We start from the raw sequence: 25,981 nt of genomic DNA on the forward strand, positions 1-25,981 counted from the left end.
TGAGCCAAGATCACGCCATTGCACTCCAGCCTGGGTGACAGAGTGAGACTGTGCCTCAAAAAAAAAGTCAAAAATAACAGATGCTAGTGAGGTTCTTGAGAGAAAGGAATCCTTATCCACTGTTGGTGGGAGTGTAAATTAGTTTAGCCATTGTGGAAGGAAGTGTGGCAATTCCTCAAAGATCTAGATACAGAACTACTATTTGACCCAGCAATCCTACTATTGGGAATCTACCCAAAGGAATATAAATCGTTCTAACATAAAGACACATGCACGTGTATGATCACTGCAGCACTATTCACAATGGCAAAGATGGGGATTAAACCAAAATGCTAGTCAATGGTAGACTGGATAAAGAAAATGTGGTACACATACATGATGGAATACTCTGCATCCAAAAAAAGAATGAGATCATGTCCTTTGCAGGGACATGGGTGGAACTGGAGTCCATTATCCTTAATAAACTAACACAGGAAGAGAAAACCAAATGCTGCATGTTCTCACTTACAAATGGGAGCTAAAGGATGAGTACATGTGGCCATAGAGGGGAACAATAGATACTAGGGCCTATCGGAGGGTGCAGGGTGGGAGAAGGGAGAGAATCAGGAAAAATAACTAATGAGTACTAGGCCTAATACCTGGGTGATTAAATAACCTGTGCAACAAACCCCCATGACACAAATTTACCTATGTAACAAACCTGCACATGTACCACTGAACTTAAAATAAAAATTGGGCTGGGCACAGTGGCTCAGGTCTGTAATCCCAGCACTTTAGGAGGTCGAGGTTTGTGGATCACTTGAGGTCAGGAGTTGGAAACTCGCCTGGCCAACATGATGAAACACTGTCTCTACTAAAAACACAAAAATTAGCCAACCATGGTGGCAGGTGCCTGTAGTCACAGCTACTTGGGAAGCTGACTCAGGACAATCGCTTGAACCCGGAAGGCAGAGGTTGCAGTCAGTTGAGATTGTGCCACTGCACACTCCAGCCTGGGGAATAGAGCAAGGTCCTGTCTGAGAAAAAAAGAGAAGAAAAGAAAAGAATAAAGAAACATATCTATACATGTGTTTAATATATAACTATATATGTTATATATGTGTTTAATATATAAAACATATATAATGTATGTTACATATTATATATTATAAAATATGATAAACATATATATATGTTTAACTATATATGTTAAAAATAAAGAAAAATGGGGAAAAAAGACAAAAATAAGTACAACAAAAAAGAGTAGTGTTCTGACCAGACAGTAAAAATTTTGGAAGGAAAAGACAAAAGGAAAATATTTTCAAGATCATGTTTTAAATGTATAAAGGCATAAAAGAATTGAAGAAAATATCTCATTATGCTACATGACTAAATATAATTTACTTTCACTTTCATGATCAAATTTATGATCACTTTTCTAAACAATTGTTTGTTTCACTTCATATCTGATTGACAAATGTTTTCCCTTTTGCTAAATTAAAATAGACATGCATTTCTGCCTCATTTGATGGGGCTGGGAGAAAGAGAGACTTTTCATTAGTTTCATTTTTTATTTGTTTTTTTAAATCACAGAGGTGTTGGGATTTAAGCTTATGCTGAATAGCATGCTATTTAATGCTATCTTACAGTCATGAATGGATTTACAATAATTTTTCTGATAATGCCAATTTTGCAGACATGTTATGACCCAGAATCTTAAGTTTATCTCTTCTGTTTTCAAATTTACTTTCCTTTTAAATAAAAAAAATGATTATCAACAGGTTTTATGCATTATTAATGGCTTAAAAATAGGGAATATTTTGGTCTTATAATGCATCCATTATTCATCCTATATTATTTCACTTACTCTTGAGCAAAGAAGGATGTGACCTTAAATTTTAAATAGCTGACTTGTTTGTCTAAAGCAAGTATCAAAGTTAACTGTCATTCCTTAGCTATAAGTTTAAAAGTTACTAACTTGTTTTTACGTTTAGAATAAAGGTTTTTATTTTCAACTTTGTATACTTAAAAGATTTTGTCAGAAGAGTAAGTGCAGTTTACGATAGAAAGGTAACATGACAAATCCAAGCACTTTTGATGTACATTACTAACTGTAAATGTATATAACATTACTGAAAATCTCTGTTAAGTTAATGTGAAATAGCTTTACAATTTCAATTTGCATTAGCCTAGTGATTATTTAGAATTTAACACCATTCACATAGTGTTTACTAAATACATATATACAACATACACAGATTAAAAATATTACACAATACTTTAAGTTTTCGAATGTCCTCAAATAGTAAATATGATATAAAACTTAAGTTTCTTATAAAACTTTAAGAAGTTTGTATAGACACAAATATAATTGATATCATTATGAAGTTGGTATAAGACATTTACTGTTAGTAAGACATTTACTCTTTTGAACATCAGTGAACTTGTGTCAAATTGTACATTTCAGGGATGTTTCGGTGATTCAATTTGGTGACAGTCTCTCCCCTCACCTTCCGTTCTCTCACTCTCAGAGTAAAGGTGTCTCTTGTTAGGTTGACACCTCTCTCTCCCCTGTGTTTGTGCTTATATATAATATTCTCTAACATCAATGGATCATTGTTTCCTCAGATTGTCCTTTTTTTCTCTGCATTCTAACCAGTCCTCTGCAACTTGGCTCTTTCTGTAAAGACTACGACTATGCTAAAATGCAAACTTCTTTCATATTATACTTATAATTATTTTACTACCTTGAATATGATTCCTCCAAAGCTATGCATGTGTCTCTCCTCTTTCTTTCTGTTGATAATTCCCATTTATTTCTTAATCTTAAGTTTGAAGAATCTACCCCTGAATGCTCATTATATGAATTGCAGCTATCAAATGTAATGAATACTTTAGTTCTAATGTTGCTTCACTACATCCCCCCACAAAACATACCTAATCAGGTCCCAACTCCAATCCTACCTCTATAAAACCATGTCATATCAATTTTTGTTGATGTCTTTGTATTGGGCCTACATGACTAGGATGAACTATGTTTCTCAGAATTCCCATTGTTGTATATTCCTTCCAATGGATCACAGGAGAGATTTTAGAGATTAGAAGGCAAAAGTGAACCACAACCTTTTATTTTTCTAATGCTAAGAAAGGTCTGATGCTAGGAAACAACAGAAGGTGTTATAGCTCATGTATATTGTCATTTACCTGCTGGCTTGGGACACTAGATAACCCACTTTCTTCCAGATCTTTCTTCAACTTCTCCAAGTTCTGGGTAAGGACTTATTTAGATTCATGAGGAAAAGCACCAGTTTCTTTTGACACCATCATTGAAGTTAGAAGCAGTAAGACACTTAAACAAGTTCCAGTCTGTCCTGGTGGGTTCAAGCCCACGTTCATAAGTTCTAGTTTCTACTCATTCTCTCCTATTTCATATCCATCTTCCTTTCTGTCTGACCTCAGATGTCAAGCTCCAGGATCAGATGAGAAGACAGCAGCCTTTCACCAACTCTTTAGCCGATGTCCACAGTTGTACAAGGACAGATCCTTTTAATAAATTATGTAAGTATATCTATCTGTGTCTCATCAATTTTTATCTATCTATCATACACCTATCTTTTTACATATCTATATTTTATAATCGTTTTCTTTGATGATCCTGCCTGGACTGATAGAGTCCCCTAATCTTTCCTTTTTTTCTTTTCTGACTTTGATCATTACAATCTCCTGACTGGTGCTTCTGCCTCCAGTCTTGCACCTCTCCAAGCATTTCCCCCAGCTATAAAAGTTAATTTAATGTTATCAAAATTTATTTGTGTTATTTTCCAAAGTAAAACCCTGCTGTGGCTCTCAGTCACTTTCACTGCACACCACAAAACAAAGATATGATGTCTAAGGCATTATGAGTTCTGGAATTTTAAAAAATCTCTCCACTGTTATTTTTCACTACAACCCCATCACCTATGAGCATTAAGTACACACTTTAATTCAGCTATGCCTAAATACTTTAAATTCTTTAGACCTCCTTTGCTTTCATTCAAGCTCCTTCCTTACTTCTGTATTCATGATGAATATGTAACCATCTTCATGACTTATGTCAAGAAATGTCCCTCCTGGTGATCCTTTCAGGTGAATAAAAGCTATTCCTGTATCAGTCACTTAATCCTGAATGATTATTGTTTATGTAAACTCTTCTAATGATAAAAATATAATTTACCAACTTTACTGATCCTTTACCTTTGTGCTGTGGCCCTTAATGCACTAATAGTATTAGGGAGAGTGTGGTGGGGATTTAATTTTGGATCAAGTTGGATGGTAACCTTAGTCAGCCAATGCAGTATGAAAAATATGTTGAACTCCACTCTGGGTGCCTTTATGCCTGATAAACTTGTCACAAGGATCTTTTGCTCTCTTGTGCATTTCAGTGCCTATGGACAGCCTTTCTGACTCTTAATATTTAGTATATATAGACTGCTTTATCCACTTTTTAGCTTCCTCTTCCTATTCTGGCAAATATATGACAAACCCTCTTTACCGATTTCAATGTGTATTTTGTTTTTTGTTTTGTTTTGTTTCGTTTCGTTTTCATTTACTTTCTTGACCCTTACTCTGAATTTGTGTCTCTCGGGTGCCATTCTGTATACTCGGCAGAGCTCTACTAAATTTGATTATGTCAAACATGCAAAAAGAACCAATGATAACTGATGCCTCTGTTCTACAACTCCTCAGAACATGGGACCTAATAATCTCAGATGATATTAGATTATATCACATTATAATTATAATTATAATCACAAACTAGCCCCACATAAAGCTGTGGGAGTCTAATATTGCATAACAGAGCTGATGTTTGGGATAAATGGAATTCTCTTCTCATCAGAGGTATCAACTATGATGTGAGCAGTGAAAGTGAAGAAGGATCGATTTAATGAGGACCGTTAGAATTCCAGCCCTAATTAACATTAGAATTAGCTACTTTTTCTCACGCTACACCATGCACCATTTCAAATAGAAAAGTAGTGCCTAGTGAAACAGTGGAGCCTAGTGTGAAATCATGAGGGTCTGAGCCAGAGGGTCTGCTTTTGATTTCTGCCTTAACTACTTGCCAACTGTGTGACTTTGGGCCAGTGTCTCTCTTCCCTCAGTTTAAAATTCTGCTACTATTTCTCATAGGGTTGTAGTGAGAAATTCAGTGAGTTTAATGGCAACCTTAGAATTCTTCAGGCAATGAAGTATTAGCAATGGGAAGAATGAAAAGACTCTGATATGGAGATCCCTTGATTTGTCATTTGAAAACAGGGAGTCTAACAGATGATTTCACATCTTTGTTTCTTTCTTTCTTTACTCCTCCCTCTCCTTCCTTTTCATTCTTAATCAGACAATGCTCTGTTTTTCATGCTCAGAAATGTTACAAAGAATAATCCCTTATTGCAGACTCTTATATGGAACCCTGAAAATGGGGCAAACCAAGTGTTTATTTATAGGTTCACTTTGACAAATCCACAATGGAGAGATATAAGAGAGCTGCTTGTTTGAGAATCGTTTTGTTTTCTCTCATTTCTTGTGGTCCTTTATCTTTTGACATTTCCACCTTCCCCACATTGTTCTTCTTCCTCATAGCCCTGATCCATGTGCAGGCATTTCGTTCTAAACAGGTTCCCTTTAAACTTTTTTGCAGGTATTGAGGTATGAAGAGCTTCTCAGAGAGAAAATGAGTGTAAAAAATGCAGGAAAGGTGGTCTCCCTCGACTGGGAATCACCTACTGCAAAAGCAAGCATTCCTAATGTTGAGACTTAGCACAGTCTTTTAACTCCATTCGTCATTATGCCAAAAAAGTTTCCATTTTCTGTGTGTTTCCAAAAGCCTCTACTATGATTTTAGTTGGCTCAGAGTTTCAGAGTATAAAACTTCCTTCACACTGGAGATAACAGTTATCCTGCTCTGTCAGGTTTTATTTTTAATTTCTTTGATTTCAGTTTCTAGATTTTTGTTTTCTGTTTTGTTTTGGTTTTGCCTTTGTGGCAAAGGAAGAAAAGAGAAAGAAGTTTTTATTCTCTCTAGGAAGGAATTTTGTTCACAGTGGACATGACAACAAGGGTTCAAAGGCAGGGAATTCCCACACTCTGTCAATATGAGGGGCACCTGTGACTCCTAGAGCTTAGGACAGGACTTTGAACAAAGTAAGTGTTAAATAAGTAATCATTTGACAGCTGAATGGAGTGTGTGTTCATGAGGCACTACTGATGGTGGCAGCAAAGTCAGCACAAAGACACTGAAAGCAACAATCCAGGCAGCACTGATGGCTCCTTCCTGGGTCACTTAGAGCTACAGAAGAGTCCAGAGCAATGACTGTGACTGTGGCCTGACCAAGATGGACTTAGAGTTCCTTCCAACTTGACTATGCTTTAGACAAGTTTTTTCATGACTCCAGGCCGCTGGCCTCCCTTTTCTTGGAGCATTTACTTTACAAAACTTGTGATTGTAAATCCTGCCTCTGCCCCTTTTTACAATGCAAAAATGACTTTCTTAAGGTCCTGAGAACCATTTCTTTGAAAATATGGTGCCTATACACCATGGAATATTACACAGCCATAAAAAAGAATGAAATAATATCCTTTGCAGCAATGTGGATGCAGCTGGAGGCCATTATCCTAAGCAAATTAATGCAGGAACAGACAACGAAATATTTCATGTTCTCACTTAGAAGTGAGAGCTAAATACTAAGTACACATGGTCACAAAGAAGGGAACAATAAATACTGAAGATGACTTGAGAGTGGAGTGTAGGAGGAGGGTGAAGTTTGAAAAACTACATATTGGGTACTATGCTCACTACCTGGGTGATGAAATCATTTGTATACCAAACTCCAAAGACATGTAATTCACCCACATAACAAACCTGCACATGTCCCCTCTGAACTTAAAATGAAAGTTGAAAAAGGAAAAGCAATGTAAAATATAAGCAGCAAAGAAGATAGTGCCCCTATCTCCCAGTTCCAGTCGGAGCATAGGGGTCTTTCCACTTGAACAAAAGGGGCTTGCTCTGTTCCAAGTCATAAAACCAACTCCTATTATGAAAAAAAAGAAAGTGGCTGGGCGCGGTGGCTCATGCCTGTAATCCCAGCACTTTGGGAGGCCGAGGTGGGTGGATCACGATGTCAAGAGAGCGAGACCATCCTGGGCAAGATGGTGAAACCGCATCTCTCTACTAAAAATACAAAAATTAGCTGGCCATGGTGGTGGGAGCAGGTAGTCCCAGCCACTTGGGAGGCTGAAGCAGAACTTTTAACCTGGGAGATGGAGGTTGCAGTGAGCCGAGATTGCACCACTGCACTCCAGTCTGACAACAGAGTGAGACTCCATATCAAAAAAAAAAAAAAAAAAAAAAGAGAGAGAGGAAAGAAAATGAAGTTTACTTTTCCTTTGGGGAAGGCCAACTGGCAAACCCAGATGGCCTAGATTCCCCCATGTCCAGCTTTTAATAACTCTTCAGCTTTTATAGCTGAGGAGCAGGGTATCTATACCTGCTCCACGCTAGCAACAGTATTAGAATAAAATTGTCTTCTGTCTGCTCATCATGTCATCATGTCTGGTGCAATTTTGTCTTTAATAAGAGCAACCAGCAGAGTGTGGAATGTAAAACCGGTCACTTAAGGATTTGTCTTTAGGAACAAAAGCCGGCTGACAAATCACCTGGAATAGCTTCAGCTACAGGTACCATAGAGCAGAGAGTTACTCAGACACTATTTATAACTGCCAGAGTAAGACATATGGGTAAAAAGAATTTGTTCAGTAACACCATATGTGAGGTAAAAAGAATCAGGTCTCCTGACAGTGCCATACACATACATATGAAAGCGTGATTTACTTGAGGCTGGCTACTTAGAAGAGACTCTCCTCCTGGCTGTGTATGCTCTGAATTACTGAATAATTTGGAGCTTTTTATGGAAAATAGATTGGGCAGCGCTTTATTAATACTTCTGGCTTTCCTTTAACTAAAGAGGAAATCTCCATCCTTATTTATTAAGATTTCATGTAGGAACAAATCAAAGTCTAGCAAGACATTCTGACCTGCCTCCTCCGACCCACTCTTTGAGTGAGGTTCCAGCATTTTTGTCTTGTTTTCTGAGGCTTCAATGCAGAAACTTTACTTTTCCTTTTCTAACAGTCACCTCACTACCTCACTCACTTCTCAGTCTTTGGTTATTTCTTTTCCAATAAAAACAGCCTCTGCAGGATTTTCTTTTGTTTCTGTAATTTCTGTGACAACTATAGAATTAACTGACTTGAAGACACAAAACTGGGGAGATAAAAGAAAAGAGGGAAAGATTAGGTGTGAGGCTATAGTTATAAACTGATCAAAGTTTCAGCTTATGACAGAAGGAGGTAAGTTAGTTGGAGAGAGATATATACACAGAGCAGTACAGCACTTAGAGTGAGAAGTTATGAATATGGGACTGAGCCTGTTTTCTGTTTATAAAGCTATTTCTGGAACTTTCATGAACTTCTCTGTAAAATCACTACCTTACCTGTCAAACAATTTTGATAGGAACAAGTGAGATAACACAAAATTATGTGCTATAAACTATAAATTACTATGAGAATTGTCAGTATTCATTTAAAAGATATTCAAAAGATGCTTACTCTCATAAACCTTGAGTTATTTTTATGATTTTTTTCTTCATTATAATTATAAATTTTTAATCCTGATGAGAGTTGGCAATAAAAGCAATTAAAGAGATAAGGCACTGTATTCATAAAGGGTCTGGACACATTTTTATTAACCAAAGGAAGAAATCTATTGTGGGAATTTATCAGCAAGCCTCATGAAGCACAGGAAACCACTTTTAAACCTGTTTTTTTCACCCTTAGTCCCAAATCTATAATATAGCAACACAAACAGACAAAATATGTTCCTCGGGGCTTTCTCTGTCCTACGGGAGAAAATAAACCTATTCTGGTTTGTTTGTGCTTTCCAGGAAATCAGTATTTAGTAAATACTTTAATTAGTTTACCAACGGACTCCAAAAATCTGCTACCATAGCAGTAAATTAAATTTTGCCTGCTTCTCATTTCATGTATGTAATATAATTGGAATCCACTTTATTTTTAAAGAATGGACTTTATGTGTTATCTACAAGTCTTTAACATAAAATAAAGAATAACATTTATTCAATGTGTTGTGCGCAGTCATGTTCCTGTTATAGACAGCATAGTCTGTAAGACTACACATACGAAGATTGTTCACACGTATCTCCTATGTGGCATTTGATATCCATAGCTCAGTGGTCTAAAAACTCAGTAATTCTCAGAAGGCTACATGTTTCTCATATGCAGTCTTGCCATCTGCAGTATCCTGGTCGGACTCTTTTTCCCAATTACTGCAGTAAAAGTAGGAACTACAATAACATAAACAGATGCTACACACTTGCTATGGTTGGAATGTGCCCCCTCGAACATTTATGTTGAAACTTAACCCCCACTGCGGTGGTATTAAGAGATGGGTCCTTTGGGGAAGTGATTAAATCATGAAGGTTGCCAAAACTATAAAAACCCTAAAACAAACCCAAGGCAACACATCCTAAACATAGAAATAGGCAAAGCTTTTTTTAACAAAAACATCAAAAGCAATCACATCGAAAGCAAAAATTGACAAATGAGATCTAATTAAACTAAAGAGCTTCTGCACAGCAAAAGAAACTATCTACAGGTTAAAAAGACTTGTAGACTATCCACAGGTTAAAGAATCAACAGAATGGGAGAAGGTTTTTGCAAGCTATATATCTGACAAAGTTCTAATATCCAGCATTTATAAGGAACTTAAACATATTTGCAAGAAAAAAAAAAACAAACAACCCTTTTAAAAAGTGGGAAATGAATACAAATAGACACTTTTCAAAAGAAGACATACATGTGGCCAAAAAGCATATGAAAACAATGCTCCGCATCCTAACAATTATAGAAATGCAAATCAAAACCACAATGAGATACCACATCATGTCAGAATGACTATTAATAAAAAGTCAAAAAATAACAGATACTGGTGAGGTTGTGGAGAAACAGGAACACTTATACACTGTTGGGGGAGTGTAAATTAGTTCAACCACTGTGGAAAGCAGTGTGGTGATTCCTCAAAGAGCTGAATGCAGAACTAACATTTGACCCAGCAATCTCTTTACCAGGTTTATTTACCCAGAGGAATATAAATAATTCTAACATAAAGACACATGCCCATGAATATTCATTGTGATGCTATTCACAATAGCAAAGACATGGAATCAATCTAAGGACCCGTCAATAACAAACTGGATAAAGAAAATGTGGTACATATACACCATGGAATACTATGAAACCCCAAAACTAACAAGATTGTCTTTTGCAAGAACATGGGTGGAGCTGGAGGCTATTAACCCCAGAAAATTAACACAGGAAGAGATAACTAAATACTGCATGTTCTCGCTTATAAGTGGGAGCTAAGCGATGAGAACTCAGGAACACAAACAAGGGAGCAGTGGACACTGGGGTCTACTTGAGGATGTGAGGTAGGAGAAAAGAGAGGGACAAAAAAAAAAAACAACAACAACAACAAAAAAAAACTTGGGTACTAGGCTGAATACCTGAGTGATGAAATAATCTGTACTACAAGCCCCCACGCCATGAGTTCATCTATATAACAAACTTTCACATATACTCCTGAACCTAAAATAAAAGCTTTTAAAAAAAAATCATGAAGGTTCCACATTTTTGAGTGCATTAATCACCTGCAAAAGGGCTGGAGTGAACCAGCTTAGGCTCTTTTTGGCTCTTTCATACGTCCACAATGTGAGAACATTAAAAAAAGCTGTCAGCAGACACCAAATACAGGCACCTCGATCTTGGACTTTAAAGCAGATCTGTAAAAACTGCAAAAGACATATTTTTATTTAAAAAGTACTCAGTCTCTTTATTTTGAGGTTTTTTTAAAAACAGCAACAGAGACTAAAAGAACACTTTCTTTTATTTATCCGATAATAGACACATTTTATGAAGATTTCTAGTTTCTTGGATATCAATAAAATATTTTGTAACGTGATATTAGCTATTATCAAATAACATATGGCAATGATTTTAAACATCAAATAGTCTTATTGACTTAATTAACAAACAAACAAACAGCAGTCTCCTGCTCCTTTCCTTTCTCTGCCCTCCCTGTTCCTTCATTCCTACTCCACAGCAGTAATCATCCTCAGTTACTTTAACTCTAATTTAGTGCTAATTTGTTCGTTCTATTTGTCCATGTTCTCACAGAATACATTTGTACTGTATTTGGAGGATTTTGAAATTCAGACATAGATATCCACTACTACCCTTACATTAGATTCAGATATCAATATTATCTACTAATCTTGCATTGTATGTTGTAGGTACAATAATCTGTTATTTAGGTTTTTATTTTAGAATATCTAAATTTCCCTTCCTATATATGTCACTGGATATGATATTTGAATATTGAAGATTGTTCTTATTCAGAACTGGCTTTGTTGGTTGTAAGTTCCTCGTTTTTGTTTGTTGAGGTCTCCGTCTTTCATACCACATCATAATTACCCAGTAATCCTTGGTTGTCTACTCTATTACAAATAAAGCACTAAAAAGCTGATTGGAAGTCCTAAGTATACGAAACAGATTTTTCACTAGCAGGTGGCACATTAACTTGAAAAACTTTCCATAAAATTGTTGGAGGATTTCTGATTTTCAAAATCTATGAGTTATTTTCCTTCTTTGGGAAGGTAAATTCCCCTGAGAGAATTCTCCAGTCTTAGGGGAGAACATCCTGACAGCAAATGTCCTGAGAGCACAATCAGGACAGGGGCATGAGCCCCATGGATTGCAACATAGTCCATCAATTAATCCCTCTGTTTCTGTTTTGCCTCCAGACCCTAGTGATATCTGTTGTTCCCGGATTCGGAGTTTCTCAGATTCAATCTCTACAGAGAGTGTGCTGCCAATCTTCTACTGGATTGGGGAAAAGTTCTTCTTTGCTGTGTGGGCGGATGAGAAGGCAGCTGGTAGGCTAAGTGCTTTCAAGTCCCCTGGCACTTGGAGGGCTATTAAGTGTTCATGCTTATTGAGTTATTCTTGGTTTTGCAGACAAGTAACTTGTAACTGGGTGTTGCTCCCTCCACTCTCAGCTTTGGTTGCGGATTCTGCTAAGTAAGCTGTCGCTTTTCTGTTGTTCTATCACCTCCTAAAATACTGCTGTCGTTGTCTCTCCTTTCCTTTTCACTTGGCATGTATTCCCTTTGAAAACGTCTTCATTGTTCATTTAAAAGGATTTAGAATGCAACAGAGATAAACGTGTGTTTAACGTATCATGTTTAAAGAGAAGTTCACCATGTCTTTCTTTCATAGGATCTAAGCATGATCCTTCAGACGTAATATAGAGGAAATACATTTCAAAAATTTTTAAAGTTACCTGGCAGAACTTTTGACAGCTATTTTCTGTTTAAAACATCAAGTCAGTATTCATATATATTTTTTTCTTTTATTCTCTGTTACAGCTTGAATACTTGATACCTCCAAACCTCATTTTGAAATTTGACCTCAGTGTTAGAGGTGGAGTCTCATGGAAAGTGTCTGGGTCATGAGGGCAGATCCCTCATGAATAGATAAATGCTTTGCCTCAAAGGGAGTAATGGTAAGTGAGTTTTTGCTCTGTAAGTTCCCAAGAGAGCTGGTTGTTTTAAAGAGTCTTGTATCTCCTCGTCTCTCTTGCTTCCTCCTTGCCATATGATCTCTGTACATGCTGGCTCCCCGTCACCTTTCGCCAAGAGTAAAAGTAGTTAGAAATAGTCATCAGATGTAGATGCTGGCACCATGCTTCTTGTACACCCTGCAGAAGCATGAGTGAAATAAAACTCTTTTCTTTATGAATTACCCAGCCTCAGGTATTCCTCTGTAAAACACTAATGGACTAAGATAGTATTCAAGTCCTAATATTTTCAAGAAAACTGTAGCCGTATTACCAATAACCAATGAGTCATTGCTTCTCACTCTTTCTTCATTTTTAATACATGCTGCTCTTTCTAGCCACACCACTAGAATCCTTTATATAATCTAGGACATGATACTAATTATCAAATTATTTTCTACCTATTTAGGGTGTCCTTTGTTTGGCTACTTTGAGGTTTTACTTAAGGGGTTACCATTGCCCCGTAGTAAATTCTTTACTTGTGTTCTGAGTGTGTTCACCTTTCCTAGATTGTAAAGCATAAAGCTTGAGTTCATTCATTGTTGAATGAGAAAATGAAGACTGCAAATACTTGTCTGTTAAGTTTGAAAACAGTGATTAATCTAACAGGTAGCTTCAAATAAAACTTTTTAAAGAGTATTTTTCTGTTCCCATGCTACATGAAAGATGCTTGAGTTAAAGAAAAAAAAAAAAAAAAATAAGAGGTAGAAAGAAAAGAAAGAGAAAGAGAGAATATCAGGTGAAAGAAGAAAGTTTGATATCAGCAAGCCCCATGGAGTCCCAAGATGTCCAAGATGTCCAGAAGTCCTGTCATCACCTTCCTTTCTCCTTGCTGCTACCTGGTGAGAATTGCCATGGAATGCAGCCAGAAAGCCACCAACCATCAGTGATGTTGAGCTGTGCGGCATAAACAGCCCCATGTAAGTGCCTTAGGACACTCATGAGACTCTTGGAATTGAAATTGAGACATGAATCGAAGTTCTGTAAATGAATTATTCTAGTAAAGTCTCAATTAAGAATTAAATTATTATTTTTCCAGCTTTCTGAGGGTAAAGTAAAAAAAACTGTATTTTGTCTACTTTCTTCAGTAACAGATTCCCAAGGTATAGTTTGTGGATCTCTACATCAGAATCACCTGGTGTAATTGTTAAAATAATATGACACATGGCCCTACCACACTATCTTGGGAGAATTCCTGGAGTGGAGCCCAGGAATACGCTTTTTTTTGTTTGTCTTTTGTTTGTTTGTTTGTTTGTTTGTTTGTTTGTTTGTTTTTTGAGATGGAGTCTCACTCTATTGCACAGGCTGGAGCGCATTGGTATGATCTCGGCTAAGTGCAACCTCTGTCTCCCAGGTTCAAGTAATTCTCTTGCTTCAGCCTCCCGAGTAGCTGGGACCACAGGTGCCTGCCACCATGCCTGGCTAATTTTTGTATTTTTAGTATAGACGAGGTTTCACCATGTTGACCAGGCTTGTCTCCAACTCCTAACCTCAGGCCATCCACCTGCCTCAGCCTCCCAAAGTGCTGGAATTACAGGGGTGAGCCACCACGCCCAGCCCCAAGAATGTGCATTTTAAAGAAACATCCTAGATTGGCGGTATGCACACTAAAGCTTCTCTACTATGATTATTATCTCTACTTTGAATAATCTCCAGCAGGGAGAAAATTATTTATACTAATTAATAAAGACATTTAAAAGTTTCTGTTTGTTGTTTGGTTGATTTTCTTCTACATTGGTATGAAGAACCTTCATTACCTGTCTAAACTTTAATCCTCTACACATGACTTTTTAAACTATTATTCTTAACTATTAATCTGTTTATTTGTTCATCCATCTATCCATCTCTTGTTCATTTGTTCATTCGTGCATTTAACTGATGTTTATTGACTAGAATTATGTATTAAGCATTTTGTTAGGCAGTGACCTAAAAATATAACTTTAAGTAAAAGAATTATAGAAGAAAGGGTGAGGGCTTGAGGAATATATATCTGGGTATGGATCCTACATATGTTATTCATAAACTATATGAACTCAGGCAGGTTAGTTAATCTTTACACATTTACATCCTTAACTTTGATAGGTAAATAATGATTTCTACATTGCAGGATAACTGTGGACAGTAAGTCATATAATTGTTACAAATTGTATCATGCAATTTGTGGCACATAATGCTAAGACTTCTTGTTATATTATTACAACAATCATTGTGATTATTATCCTTGTATACCTTGTACAATCTCCCACTACTGAATTACACAGGCTGAGGATTTGAGACTCTGTCTTGAAAGTGTTAGCCTAACAGGGATTTCCTCCAGATGTGAAATGTACAGCTTGGAAATAATATCAAAAATGAACATACGGGCTGGGTGCGGTGGCTCATGCCTATAATCCCAGCACTTTGGGAGGCCCAGGCAGGTGGATCGCTTGAGGTCAGGAGTTCGAGACCAGCCTGGCCAACATGATGAAACCCTGTTTCTATGAAAAATATAAAGAAATTGTTGGGCATGGTGATATGCGCCTGTAATTCTAGCTACTTGGGAGACTGAGGCAGGATAATCGCTTGGACCCAGAAGGCAGACATTGCAGTAAGCCAAGATGGCACAACTGCACTCCAGCCTGAGTGACAGAGTGAGACTCTATCTCAGGAAGAAAAAAAAATGAACATATTATGTTTTTTCATCAGTAACAAAGTGGACATTCAAGAATCAACTTAAGACTCTAATTAGAGTAAAATACAGGCAAAGTAATATGTGAAGCTAAGAGCACTGGAAACTGAGAAAACTGTTAAATAAAGAGATTCAGGAAGGTAAAAACTGAAGAAATTCTCTGATTCTAAGTTTTATGTTGTGTGTAATCTTTATGTAGTGTAGTCGTTGTAGGTAGAGAAGGGACTAGCAATGGAAAGAATGCTTTCTCTCCTTTAACTGTTAGCCAGGTAAAGGAAAAACCCATGAAGATGAATAATTAATATGCCAAATGGAAATGTGATAAAAGAAGTATATATGAAGTATTCAAACCACAGAAAAGAAGAAAATACTTAAACATAGATATAGCATATAAAATACCTATTGAAAAAATGTTAAAAAAAACACAAGCCCACTCGGTTCTCTTTAGAGCAGTGATCACAAACCCAGATGCCTACTAGGGATAGATATATAAATAAATGAAGCAGATTCTGGGTGAGAGCATTATGAACACAGTGAGTAATTGGTGAAAACTGGCAAAATGAAGAGTATTCACATTGTCTGGTGAGAACAGCTGCTACTCAGGTGCAGGCAGTTATTGCCATTTGAAAATAAGGCCCAATGTTGACATCTAAAGATTTATGAGGAGCTGAATATCTACAATTTCAGGTGAAGTCTCTTACTAAAAGTGTGGGCAGGAATTTACAAAGGAAAAACCATACGCTATTGGAAATAATAAAAGTCTGGTTGCAGACTATCAGTTTTAGAATCTATTTAGATTTTAAGAAAATCTGAGTTGGCAAATCAAACTCTAACCCTATCAGTAAATCTCCGAGCACTGGCCTAATAAAAGCTCAACAATGTTAAAGTTATTAAACTCTGTTATTTCCCCCCTCTCCACTGGTTTCTATATAGACAGGATTTCCTTAAGCATATTTCTGGCCTCTATACCATTACTCACTTTGTCCCAAAGGGTAGTGAAGGGTAGTGAAGTGATGCTTGGTTAGTGAGTATGGGAGCAAGAACTTAGTATGCCTAGCCCTGCTCTTCCTTTCTTCCTCTTGAAGTAAACTGCTCCTCAAGCAAAGGGACCTGCCACTGTTCTGTCAGGTACTTCATTACTTACAAAATTGCTGCCCCAGACCTGAGTGGCTTGGTTTCAGTGATTGAATAGTTTGCCCAATTTAGGGACTGTGTTTGAGCGAGCAGACAGGCTCAGTGTATGCGGAATAACATTCTGCAGCCTGAACGTTCTATGAGTTATAATTTAGCTTCCATATGTTACTCCATTCTATTTTACAAATGAAGTCTTACAGGAAAGAGAGCTACTATTTATCAGTTGCCTCTGAAGAACTTTAACAAATATGTAATCATTTTATTTTACCATCAAATAGTGTTCTGTTTTAAAGTCTCCTAAAATATCATAAAGCTTATTTTGAAAATATTGATCTTGGCCAATTTTTATTTATACAAACAAAACCTAGAAGTCAATGTCACTGATTTACATAAGGTTACCCAGAAGTTACTGTCAAGACTATGGTAAAAAGTAAGATGGATTTCTTGTTTTGGGACTTGGAAGTTCTCACTCTCATTCTCACAACAAGAAAATAATGGAACAATTTGAAAAAGAACAACTCTTCTTAAATCTGTTTAATAATTGCTGTCACAGGGCAAGCTGCCACCATAGAAACTGGAGAGAAGGGCAATCAACTTATGATTTTACAACTTCACAACGTTGCAAAACCATCACAATATATATATATATTAGGTGATTTTACCTAACTATAGGCTAGTGTGAGTGTTCTGAGTACATTTAAGGTGAACAAGGCTAAGTTCTGTAGGTCTGGTGTATTAAATACATTTTCAATTTATAAGATTTATGATGGGTTTATCAAGATGTAACCCAATTGTGTGTCAAGGAAAATTTGTACTGAGAATCACAACACTATCATGAGTCTTACCTTCAGGAGCCTAAATAGATTCTTACGGAGAAGATGAGAAAAAAATATCCCTTCCTGTTTCCAGCAGAGGGAAGGGAAAAGTAGCCATTTTGAAATGCACTCAGAGCTTTCTGTCCTCCTTAACAGAAGCCTGTCCTCAAGGGAAGCTCTTCTGTCACACCTCAATTGACCTTATTTTTGCTAGAACAAGGTCATTTAATTCATAAATGGAACTGAAACAAATACACATCCAATGAAATTTTTTAAAAAATGAATCTAGACAGTTTTTACAAAAAATAACAAGGTATCTTATAGACTTAAATGTAAAATGAAAAAACCATAAAAATCTAGAAGATAGCATAGGAGAAAATCTGTGTTGGGTGTAGAGTCTTAAACATAAGCCCAAAGGAACATGGAATTTAAAAAAAAAAAAAACAGGCATAGCTAAAAAATAGTGCAGGTTTGGTTCCAAACTGCCACAATAAAGTAAACATTACAATAAAGTGAGCCATACAAGCTTTTTGCTTTCCCAGTGCATATTAAAATTATGTTAACACTATGCTGTAACCTATTAAGTATGTAACAGCCTTATGTTTTAAAAAGTACGAAACTTCATTAGAAAATAATTTGTTGCCAAAAATAATTGCTGATAATCACCTGAGCCTTCAGCAAATCATAATCTCTTTGCTGGTAAAGGATCATGCCTCCATGTTGATGCCTGCTGACTGATCAGGGTAGAGGTTGCTGAAGGCTGGGTGGTTATGAAAATTTCTTTCTTTTTTCTTTATTGAAAGCTTGCAAACACTTAGTAAGAATTATACTCACCTCTGAAAGCTTTTTACTACTTGTAACTTCATTTAGCTCCAAGCTATAGCACATGAATGCCTCTGCATTCTTTATATGACTCTTTCTGTCAGGAATCCAACTTACAAGGGATGTAAAGGACCTCTTCAAGGAGAACTACAAACCACTGCTCAGTGAAATCAAAGAGGACACAAACAAATGGAAGAACATACCATGCTCATGGATAGGAAGAATCAATATCGTGAAAATGGCTATACTGCCCAAGGTTATTTATAGATTCAATGCCATCCCCATCAAGCTACCAATGAGTTTCTTCACAGAATTGGAAAAAACTGCTTTAAAGTTCATATGGAACCAAAAAAGAGCCTGCATTGCCAAGACAATCCTAAGTCAAAAGAACAAAGCTGGAGGCATCACGCTACCTGACTTCAAACTATACTACAAGGCTACAGTAACCAAAACAGCATGGTACTGGTACCGAAAATTTCTTAACAAAAAGCCAGCAGTGGAGTTTGGCATATTACTTTACTCTTCCTTTAACAAAAGATTTACATGTAGCATGCAAAGCTGTTTGGTAGTGTTTTACCCATAGTGTAGCTGCCCAACAGGTTCACCTTGCCTGCTGCCTAGACAGAGTCAATTTATCAAAGCAGGAGAATTGCAACAAAGAGAAAATAATTCATGCAGAGCCAGCTGTAAGGAAAACTGGAGTTTATTATTACTCAAATCAGTCTCCCTGAAAATTTTGGAATTAGAGTCTTTCAAGATAATTCCGTGGGTAGGAGGCCAGTTAATCTGAAGTGCTGATTGGTTGGGTTGGAGATGAAATCATAGGGAGTCAAAACTGTCCTCTTGCGCTGAGTCAGTTGCTCTATGGGGGCCAAAACTCCAGATGAACAAGTGTATCGATCTGAGTAGTGACAGCTGATCCATCAAGTGCAGAGCCTGCAAAATATCTTAAGCACTCATCTTAGGTTTTACAATAGTGATGTTATCTGTAGGAGCAATTTCAGGAGGGTCAGAATCTTGTGGCCTCCAGCTGCATGACTCCTAAACCATAATTTCTAATCTTGTGGCTAATTTGATAGTCCTGCAAAGCCAGTCCAGTCCCCAGGCAGGAAGTGGGTTTGTTTTGGAACAGGACTGTTACCAATTTGGTTTCAAAGCTAAACTATAAACTAAGTTACTCTCAAAGTTAGTTTGGCCTACACCCATGAATGAATAAGGATGGCTTGGCTGTTAGAAGCAAGATGGATTCAATTAGGTCAGATCCCTTTCACTGTAAATAACTTTCTCAGTTATGATTTTGCAATGGCAGTTTCAATAATAGAACTTGCTATACTGGAGTCAATCTTTTCAAGCCCTACCACTGCTTTATCAACTAAGCTTAGAAAATATTCTAAATTCTTTGTTGTAATTTCAGCAATGTTCACAGTGTCTTAACCAGGTATAGATCCCATTTCAGAAACAACTTTCTTTGCTAATCCGTAAGAGGCAACTGCTCATGCATTCAACTTTGATCATGAGATTGTAGCAATTCAGTCATATCTTCAGGCTCCATCTACAATTCTGCAGTTTCTTTCTTCACTGAAATCTTGAACTCCTGAAAATTACTCATGAGGGTTTAAATCAACTTCTTCTAAACTGTTGTCAAAGTTAATATTTTGACCTTCTCCCATGAATCACAAGTGTTCTTAATGGTGTTTAGAGTGGTGAATCCCTTTCAAAAGATTTTCAATTTATTTTGCCCAAATCCATCAGAGGAATCACTATCTATAGCAGCTATAGTCTATGAACCAAAAATGAAATTCTAAGCACCGCCCCCCCCCCAACCACCTCAGTGGACCCCTCCTCTTGGCTAAGGGTATTCTGGAATTTATCTGAAAATCTAGTTCAGGCCATGATGGAGTAAGAGGTTGGACATACCTCATTATACTCCTCAAGAGTTAATGTCAATGCAGAACTTAAGTCTAATCAGAAACATTAACAAAGTATTATCTCTGAAGCCTGCTACCTGGAGGCTTCATCTGCATGATAAAACCTTGGTCTCCCTAACCTCTTATCAGGTTTTTTTTTTTTTTTTTTTTTTTTTTTATGGAGTCTTGCTCTGTTGCCCAAGCTGGAGTGCAGTGGCATGATCTCAGCTCACTGCAACCTCCACCTCCCGGGTTCTAGCAATTCTCCTGCCTCTGTGTCCTGAGCAGCTGGGATTACAGGTGCCTGCCACCACATCTGGCTAATTTTTGTATTTTTAGTGGAGAAGAGGTTTCACCATGTTGGTCAGGCTCATCTCAAACTTCTGACCTCAGGCAATCTGACTGCCTCAGCCTCCCAAAGTGCTGAGATTACAGGCATGAGCCACCATGCCCAGCCCCAACCCCTTATCTTAACCCGGACATTCCTTTTTACCAATAATAACTCTTTCAACCAATTGCCAATCAGAAAATTTTAAAATTTACCTATGACCCAAGAACTTCACCCCTTAGCCCTTCCAGGTCCAACCACTGTAGATCTTATATGTATTGATTGATGTATTATATCTTTCTAAAATGTAGAAAAGAAAGCTATACCCATGGGCACATGTCATCAGGACCCCCATAAGGCTGTGTAACAGGTGCATCCTTAACCTTGGCAAAGTAAGCTTTCTAAATCGATTGAGACCTGTCTCAGATGTTTTGGGTTCACAAGCCTTACAAAAGGTATTTATTAAATACAAATACTTGAAAGTCTAAATGACTCCTTGATCCATGGGCTGCAGAATAGATGTTGTATTAGGAGGCATAAAAACAAAAAAAAAAACAACATTAATCCTCTTGTTTATCTCCATTAGGCTTCTTGCATGACCAGGTGCATTGTCAATGAGCAGTAATATTTTGAAAGGATTTTTTTTTAGTAGTAACTCTCAAAAGTAGGCTTAAAATCTTTAGTAAACCATACTGTCAACAGATGTGTTGTGACCTAGGATTTGTTTTTCCATTTATAGAGCACAGGCAAAGTAGACTTGTCATAATTCTTGATGATCCTAGGATTTCCAGAATGGAAAATTAGCATTGGCTTCAACTTAAGTCCCCAGCTTTATTAGCCCTTAACAAGAGAGTCAGCCTATCCGTTGAAGCTTTGAAAACATGCATTGACTTCTCCTCTCTAGCTATGAATGTCCTAGATGGCATCTTCTTCCAATAGAAGGCTATTTCATCTGTATTGAAAACCTGTTGTTTAGTTGTTTATCTTAGCTACCCAGGTCTTCTGGATAACTTCCTATAGCTTCTACATCAGTACTTGCTCCTTTACATTGTGTTTTTATGTTATGTAGATGACCACTTTCCTTGAAACTTATGAACCAACCTCTGCTAGCTTCAAACTTTTCTTCTGCAGCTTCCTCACCATTATCAGCCTTCATAGAATTGCAGAGAGTTAGGGCCTTGCTCTGGATTGGGCTTTGGCCTAATAAGGGAATGTTGTGATTGGTTTGATCTTCTATTGAGACTACTAAAATTTTCTCCATATCAGTAGGAAAGCTGTTTCTCTTTCTTATCATTCCTATGTTCACTAAAGTAGCACTTTTAATTTCCTTCAAGGACTTTTCTTTTGCATTCATAACTTGGCTATTTGGCACACAAGGCCTATCTTTCAGCCTATCTCAGCTTTTCACGTGTTTTTCTCACTACACTTAATCACTTCTAGATTCTGATTTAAAGTGAGAGACGTGTGACTCTCCCTTTAACTTGAACATTTAGAGACCACTGTAGGGTTATTAATTGACGGAATTTTAATATTATTGTGTCTTGGTTAATAGGGAGGTCCAAGCAGGAGGTGAGACAGCCAGTCAGTAAAGCAGTCTGAAGGTACAGAACATTTATTATTCATTTACTGTTTTATGTAAGTGCAGTTCATGGTACCCCCGAAGAATTACAATAGTAACATTAATAAGCACTGATCACGTATCACTATAACACATATTGTAACAATGAAAATGTTGGATACATTGTGAAAATTGCCCAAATGTCACACAGAGACACAAAGTGAGCACATGCTATTGGGAAAATAGCACTGATAGATTTGCTCAGTGCAGGGTTGCCACAAACTTTCATTTTCTAAAAAGCCGATATGTGAAGGGCAATAAAGCAAAGCCCAATTAAATGAGGCAGGTCTGTTTTGATAAACTGAATTTCATTAAAATTAAAAACTTCTGCTCTGAAAACACATTTTTAGGAAAAGGTAAAGACAAGCCATGTGTTTTGCAAAAATCAAAATATTTGCAAAAACACATATCACAATCTATAAAGGACTCTTAAGACCCAACAATAAAAAACAGAACCCAATTCAAAAAGCAAGCCAAAAATCTAAAAAGACACCTCACTAAAGAAAACATACAGAGGCACAAGCAAGCTTATGAAAAAGTTTTCTATATTTTATGTCATTAGGAAATTGCAAATTCCCTAATTTCCACTATTTCATTTACTAACCTCTATGACATACCCATAAAACAGTGCCAGTTGTTTGGTTTGCTTTTTTATGCTGGTGCGTAAAAGACAGATAGCCATAGCTTTCAATTAAGTGGGCTACTCCCTTCCTTCATCATTTAATTATTCTAGAATGCTTGAAAAGGTTACACTGCAGAACCCTGTCACTTCTCTCCACAGACTAGAATCCTGAATAATAGTATAGTTTATTAACATAGTTAGCTTACAGTGTGTATCTACCATATATGATTCAACAAATCAGTGTCAGCTCTGAGATACACTTAAAATACATTATGCGACCATATATACCTCCTCTAATGACCCAATGAAGTAAATAATGAGACATTATCACAACATAAAAGCAAAACCTTCACAAATAAGTGTTTGAAAACACTCAAAAATGTTTACCAATACTTAAAATACAGTTGGAATTTGCATTTTTATGTGAATATTAAATTGAGATAGATAAAATCTGAATTTCAAATTCTTAGAGTCATTCAGGCATTTCCAGTTCTTAATATCTCATTGACAGAGTGAATAGGATTATATTTTCATATATCTGTTATTGAAAGAGGCTGTTGCACAGAAATACAGATTTTTCAGTTTGGGGAAATTACTAAATTTTTTAGTATCTTCCTTTTTTTTTTTTTTTTTTTTTTTTTTACTATTTCTTCTTTTTCATAAATCCAATATTGAATATATAGAGATATTGGTATTTTACTTGTGGGCACAAGGAAATTGCAAAATAAAAATTCTAGTTAGACAATTTTCTATAACAACATCACCTTTCAAATTATAAGAATAAATAAAGCAACATATAATAAGAATTCTTAGCATCTTTTGTTTATATGAAGAAAGCTGCCTATTTTGGACTCCTATATGAATGTGCACATTCACAAGCCTATGTTTGTATATGTGCTGGGTTAGATTAGGATCAGGGAGATTTGGAATGCAAAGGAGACTAGCATTAATACGAACACATGAAATTACTAAAATTTCAGTGATACCACCATCTATTTACACAAAGGCAAATGTATAGTTTTGGTTGGTTTAACATTAATAATACAAAATAAAAATAAATATTGAAATGTCAGTGCTTGAAGTTTAAATCACTAAGGTCTTTTGGAGAGAGTTTAGTAGTGTTTTAAAATACACACACACCACACACACAAATACACATATATACACACCTAAATTGTGTTAGAAAATATTGTATATTAAAATGTAAATAGTGGACACTCTTCTATTGTAGTATACATACTACCATATGTATGTATACTTCTACATCTAATCTATACATACATGGTATATTCATTTTATACTCAATTTACTAAACTAAGTAGAGTATACAAATTCATTATGTTTTAATTAGTGTATATTTTATGGTACATAGTTCAGTGAAAGCCACAAAATAAAGAGAAGTTTCAAAGTTCTTGGATTCCAGAAGTAAATAGTTAAAAACCATGGGAATTTACTAAATAGCACTGAGCCATAATAGTTCCTGATGAGCAGACACATATAATCAAGAATGACCATTAAATGTATGGATACCTTTAAAGCTAAACCTTGGGGAATCTATGCCTTCATAACTTACCAATATCCTCCATTGTTAACTGCGATAAACTTAAGGACCTATGGCTGGCACTTACCGATACAGAGAAATAGAAAAATAGAACTGAAAGGTTTATGAACTATATACTTTTGCCATGTAAAGAATTAAAGTCTATTTCCTAGTTTTCACAGCCATTAACTAATTCTAGTGTTACTCTGATTAAATTCAGCAAATGATACTTAAGCAGACCATGGTAATCTCTGTGAAGAGATGAAAACTAGTGACTCTAGCCTTTGAGAAGTCTTCACTGTAAAGAAGGATGAGTTATGCTTCATGCTTCTTTGGCTATAATGGCAAGATCATATTACTTACCAGCCATGAATGAATCTAGTATGGTATATGTAGATAGTTATATACATGTTTAGAGGTATATTTTGTGTGGCTAACTTAGTATTATTTTTGAAAGAGAAAAATATGACATTATGGGTAGGTTAATAAAGCAGATAGAATGACAATAAAGCAATATTTTATGAATTTTGGAGAAATAAATAAGAAAAAGAACGAATGACATAAAATTTCTAGTTTACTGTCTTCATGAAGAGATAAAATATCTGTAGGAAGTATCTTGAACACAATTGATAAGTAATGTACTCCAAGAATACAATGAGAATGCACAAAAATAATCTATAAAGCATTAAGACCCGTTGAGCAAGATTGTCATTTGAGTCCTGTGGAAAGAAACTCAGACTGGTATGTATTTTTTTTTTTTTTCTAAATGCTTTTCAAAATAACAATGGAAAAAGCAATAAAAACTCCATACCTTGCTCAATGCCGCATTATGCAGATAGAACAGGATACTCTCAATCTTCTTGAATTTATGCACAAAACAGTTTCTTTATCTTTATGTAGAAAACAATGACTTGTCTTTGCAATTTTCCTTGCTTGATATTCTAAAACATGAATATTCTTTATTAATTAAAAAGGTGTGCATGGTTGCAAATGAGTTCTCTATAAAATATCTCTTGCTAACCAGTAACCAAGAAAACAGAATGCTTCATATGATTTTGAACATGAACCTACCTCAGCAATCCTATTACAAAATCCACTTATGCTTGTCTCTGCCTTTCTGTTCCTTTTGAATGTTTTTAACATACTTTTTCATCTCCACCTCAGGCAGTCAGGGCTCCTTTTCATTTCGCCTTCCTCAAAAACTTCTATGCTTCAACCTCACAAATCCTGGCATTTCAAAAACTAAAAGGTATTTCCCAATTAATTCATTAACAGAACATGTTGAATATACAACTACTTTTGCTTACTCTGAACAGAATGGAGGAGTTACTAATGTTTCTTCCATCTGAAAAGAAATTGTAAAGATCTAAACTCTTTCTTTGAATATCTACTTGCTCTCAAATAATTGGGTCAGATGTCTTACTTTAACTTAAAAACTATATTCTTAAAAAACATACATACACAATTCCAAAAAAAATGTTTTAGTCTCAGTTAGAAAAGTCATATGTAAATAATTAGAGATAATAATGTCTTCTCTTTTTAAAAAATGTTTATGTATATATAACTTCACCTGTTCTAAAAATAATTAGGCAAAGCGATCATGTTAGAAGACACTTCGCTCTGATAAACTGTTGAGATGTTAAAATCAGGAGAAATTGGTAGAATTATAGAAACTACAGTTTGGAAGTAACCTCTGAGGGCATCTCATTTAACTGGCTGCCTCATGGATTGATGCCTTCAGAAAGGTTTAAGAGTAGTGACTGTGCCGTTTCTGCTTGAATACTTCCAGAGAAAGAACACTCACTCTTCATACAACCAGGTTTC

At 36.2% G+C, this 25,981-nt stretch overlaps 2 long non-coding RNA genes across 2 annotated transcripts in view; both read left to right on the plus strand.

Moving 5' to 3' along the window:
- Positions 1–3,436: 3,436 nt before the first annotated feature.
- Positions 3,437–12,644, plus strand: LOC111537950. The gene is made up of 3 exons (XR_002730159.1): positions 3,437–3,537; positions 11,889–12,020; positions 12,513–12,644. It is a non-coding gene; the product is annotated as an uncharacterized LOC111537950 (long non-coding RNA).
- Positions 12,645–13,412: 768 nt separating this feature from the next.
- The window catches only part of LOC111537951, a 28,527-nt gene continuing 15,958 nt past the window's right edge, over positions 13,413–25,981 (plus strand). The window contains exon 1 of the long non-coding RNA XR_002730160.1: positions 13,413–13,623. This is a non-coding gene — a long non-coding RNA (uncharacterized LOC111537951). The remainder of the gene's footprint in view (positions 13,624–25,981) is intronic.

Source organism: Piliocolobus tephrosceles, chromosome 9, assembly GCF_002776525.5.
Source record: "Piliocolobus tephrosceles isolate RC106 chromosome 9, ASM277652v3, whole genome shotgun sequence".
Taxonomy (NCBI): Eukaryota; Metazoa; Chordata; class Mammalia; order Primates; family Cercopithecidae; genus Piliocolobus; species Piliocolobus tephrosceles.